The sequence below is a fragment of the Miscanthus floridulus genome, chromosome 17 (assembly GCF_019320115.1).
Source record: "Miscanthus floridulus cultivar M001 chromosome 17, ASM1932011v1, whole genome shotgun sequence".
Classification (NCBI taxonomy): Eukaryota; Viridiplantae; Streptophyta; class Magnoliopsida; order Poales; family Poaceae; genus Miscanthus; species Miscanthus floridulus.
The window spans coordinates 85,588,865-85,593,783 of record NC_089596.1 but is presented as its reverse complement, the minus strand read 5'-3'; positions in this window follow the sequence as shown (position 1 = coordinate 85,593,783).

Genomic DNA, 4,919 nt, shown 5'->3' with positions numbered 1-4,919 from the left:
AAAAATAGGTACAATTAGATTTATTATGAAATATATATTCATGGTATATTTATTCGACATCATAAATATTAATATTTTATTTATATATTTGATCAAACTTTGGTCCGGAAAAAGAATGATTGGAACCTGGCCAATGGTCACTTTCATCAAATTTAGGTTCGATTTTATTTGTATCTGTTGGTCTTGACATCCGGTCCACGTGGATGAGGAATGAGGAATAGAGGATGGCCGGCAATCTTTGTTGACAGATAAATATAAGATGAAATATATAAAGTACTAGCAAGTAGTATCCGATCGATCTGACAGCGAAAGTCCCTCTCTACTCTCTCTAGATGGAAAGAAACCGTTTCTTTGGGAATGTTTGAATTTCATAGGGTTAAAAAAACAGTCCATCTTATAACATTAGTTGGATATAGACTAATAAAAAATAATAGAATTAGCGCATTAATTAGTTCTTATTAATCCATGTTCAGACCAACTGAAAAAAAAAACAGAGCGAGGGTGAAGACTGAAGAGCGCTAGTAGTGGAGTAGTGGTAAGAAAAGGCTAAATGACACGTTTTATTTACATGTATGTAAGTGTGCAGTCCGGTCAATGAAATTGATGCGCATCCGTTTCTGTTGCGAGAACCATTCGGCCCATGTTTAGTTCAAAATCAAAAAAGTACTACAGTAGCCATCACATTGAATGTTTGCAACTCGTGCATGGAGCATTAAATGTAGACGAAAAAAATTAATTGCACAGTTTTGTGGGAAATTACGAGACGAACGTTTTGAGCCTAATTAGTCCATGTTTAAACACTAATTACCAAATAAAAACGAAAGTGCTACATTAACCTAAAATTCCAACTTCCTAAAACTAAACATTAAAACTAAACATGGCGTCAATTGCCATTTCTGCGGCGATCTACCACCACCTACCGTGCAAAAGCGTTCTGCCCTCCTTCCTCATTTGGGCAACAGCAGCGGCAGCCAGCAGCAAATCATCATTCACCTGTCTCAGTCTTTTTCTCCACAAATTGCCCGAGTCATTTACCTGACCTTTACCTAACTTCGTAAAAGATGAGAGATTACACGTGCCAGTGTGCGGCAGTCCCAGTTGTCCTTGTCGCCGTCAGGTCAGTATCTTCTACAGGCGTGTGTTAAACATGGTAGTAATATTAATATAATCCCTGCGGCCCTGCTCCCTCAAGTACTAATTACTATACTTCAGAACAGAAAACACTGTGCTGTAGGGCAGTTCGCTTGCCAAACTGCCTCTAAACGTCGCATGGCCACGCCAATATTTGTGCTGAAAAAGATCAACACCGGGGGTTGTGGTACTAGCCTTCGTACTGATTAACTCTCTTGGGTTCTCTCCTTAAATTGCCAATTTTGCCCTTGTTTAGTTCCTCCGTTAAAACTTTACATCCTATCACATCGAATGTTTGAACACATACATAGAATATTAAATATAAACTAAAAAATAGCTAATTGCACAGATTACGACTACTTTACGAGATGAATCTTTTAAGCCTAATCATGCCTTGATTTGACAATAAAGTGCTACAGTAACACATATGCTAATGATGGATTAATTATGCTTAATAAATTTGTCTCGCGGTTTACCGACGGATTCTGTAGTTTGCTTTTTTATTAGTATTCGAACACCACATGTAATATCCGATGTAACACCCCAAAACTTGACACCCACGATCTAAACACCACCTTTGTCGAAGAAGCAAAACTTGCCACGGACAATGTACTAGGCCTTGTTCGGCTGGTCTATAAGTCGCTTGTGCTGTTTGTGCTGATTTGTACGGTTGATTTATTGGGAGAGAAAAATATTGTACCATTGCTAATAAGCCGACTTATAAGCTGGCTTATACGAGCAGCCGAACACGACTTAGTCGAAAGAACTTGACAAGTCCAGGAGCACCATGTGAACATCAGGTCAGAACTTGCGTGTAGATGGAAGCCACGGTCATCAGTTCAATGCGTACACCACCGGTTACGTGGTCCGATTTTTTTGTTTTTAGTCCTTTTTTTGAAAAAATTTCACAAATATGTCCACGGAGGTATGCTTTCAAAATCTGGACCCTTAGCTCGACGCCATCGTTGGTGGCGCCGAGCTTACACGTCTCGGCGCCATAGATTTTGGCGTCTAGGTTTTGGACTCAGCGTAGACATGGCGGTGACTTGGCAGGCACCTTGGCGCCATGGCTATTGGCGCCGAGCTTAGAGTCGTGGTTATTGGCGTCGAGAACGGCGCCAAGATCTATGGCGCCGAGGTAGTGTTTTAACCCGGCGCCCAACCTTCCTGCCCGAGCCTTCTTCCTCTTCTTTCTCCCCCCTCTCGGGTTTTTTCTCTCTCCACTTTGATTTGATCCGTAAATCTTCGAGAGCAAGGTATCCTCGCTCCCTCCTAGTTTTTTTCAAGTCGATTCGGTATATATTAATCGGATTTTTTAACTTATGAATCGTCATTACTTAGGGTTTCATGTAATTTTAATATTTATATTATACAACCGTAGGATGTCAAGGCGTGGAAAAGCTACCAAACCAAGGTAACCTCAGCACACGTTGTTATGATATGGGTTCATTGTTGTGGATCAAATGGGAAACCCTAGGTGTAGGGTTTAATGTTAATTGCTTTCGATTCTTCGAACAAAAATGGCTAAATTGTAGTTATGGCCGGATGACCGGAAATGCCTTCAACCAATTGCCTCTGCCTAGTGGTATTCCAGTGCCCATGTGCTTTTGCGGCGATCCTTGCAAGGTAGCCAAGTCCGATGAAGAGGACACATATAAGCAGAGGTATTGGATGTGTTCCAATTTTGCGTTTGAGCCTACACTTTGTCAGCGCCACATTAACAAGATGGTGAGGAATTGATGTTTGTGTCATATGACATCTTGCATGATTTTTTTGTGTTGTAACAATTGCATTTTTTGCAGACCCCTCCATCGCTCTATGATTTTAAGCAGTGGATCGACACTGAGATCAAGCCTGAAGATAAGGAATGGATGCAAAAACTATTGTGGTTGGAGACAGAGGACAAGGAGATGATGGAGAAGAGACGCGGAGAGGAGGCTACAAAAAAGGAGCACAAGGAAGAGGAGGAAAGGAGGCGTGTTGCTGCATACAGGGAGGAGAGGGAGAAGAAGCTTGAGCGTGCACGCCGAGCGAAAGCGGCGATGGAGGAGAATCCCGATGCCCCGAGGAAGGGAAAGTGGCCTCGTTGCACTTAGTAGTCTCCATTACTTGCTAGTTCTATGGTTTATTCATGAACAATGTTGTCTACTGTTGGACTTTTCATTGTGTTGTCATGTAATGCACTTTAAGTATGGGCATGCTTAGGTCATGTACTGCGTTATTTAGTTTGTCGACACATACTTCTAGTATTATTGTGTTGTTTAATATGTCATAGTATTGGACTTTTCATTATGTAGTTGTTTTCATTATTTGTGGTCATAATATTTAGTTTAATATTGCGGACATAGTGAAATGTGATCACATGCTGCAAACAAAACCTAACGAAGTAGGACATTATATAATTTAACACACAAAACACATGAAATGGCATGTGAGAACATGTACCGAACTAGGGTACAGAGGTCTTGAACTAAACCTAACATGCCTTAAGTAATTGAAACGAACAACAAGCACAAGAAATAGCATGTGAGAACATGTACCAAACACAGGTACATAGTTCCTTCGACTAAACCTAACATGCCTTAGGTAATTAAACCAAATAACAAACACATGGATGTGCCATGTGAATAAGATAGGGTCATCCTAGTATTGTGGCCACATAGCAAATTGTGTTGCACCTTCTCCATAGTAGCCTCCCATTGTTGTTGTTGGTGGTGGCGGGGGTGACGGCGGAGGCCCTTTATTCTTGTGATTAGGGCAGGTGCAATATAGATCATTGCAGAGTGCCTCTTGTGAACTTGCACCATTGTTGTTGTTGTCGTCTTCATCTTCCTTGTACCCGCTGCTAACTTCCCTTTGTAGATCGAAGATTTGGTCCTACATGTAGTAGATATACTGCTGATGCGGATAAATTGGTCGAGGATCGACCCACCTAGTGAACCTACAATTTTCTTCGGACTCGGAAGACTACAATAAGTATGTCCTATGAGTTGTAAGGGTATTCGAGAAACATATTTAACAAATGAAATATAATAGCAAATACCAATGCTGGCGGGCATTTGAAGAAGCAACGACCTCTGTCGATCCCCTCGGTGAACATCTGCACTAAGTAGTCCTCACTATGCAAGCATTTTGGCCAATCTTCCTTCCTATTATCGTATCCTCTGAGAGGGCACTCTTTAGTGAAATCACTCTTGCTCTTGGGGGGAAACTGATACACTGGTTCCTCAAAGAAATCAGGCCCAAGAGACCCCTCCCACACAATGGGAGTTTCCTTCGTCCCCCCTTTCCTCTCCCTCTCCCGAAACCCTTTCCTCTAGATGACCTTCTAGACATTCCTACTCCAACAAAACCGAATACTAGTTTAGTTTTCCTTTTGGTTAGCAATGCATCCTAGAACGAGTATATATAGGCGGAGGCAGGTTTGCTAGCCGTTGTATTGTGTTGTAAATGCTCCTAGAAAGTCTACTCACAATCACTGAAAAGCCTACATCGTAGGACACTGGAGAGCCTATTCAATTTCAGACTTCAATCACTATTTCAAAGGACACTGAAAAGTCTATTCGACGGTGACATGACAAATCACTGTAAAGGCTATTTTCCCTAGATTCCATGACTGAAAAGCCTATTCGATTTTAGACTTAAATCACTATTTTGAACCAGAAAAACTAATGCCGCTGATTAATATGTACTTTAGGTAGAAAATTTCGCCATAATTTCCCCTATCTTTTGATGCCATCCATACACAAATATGAGATGAATATTTAACCTCAATACAACATGTACAA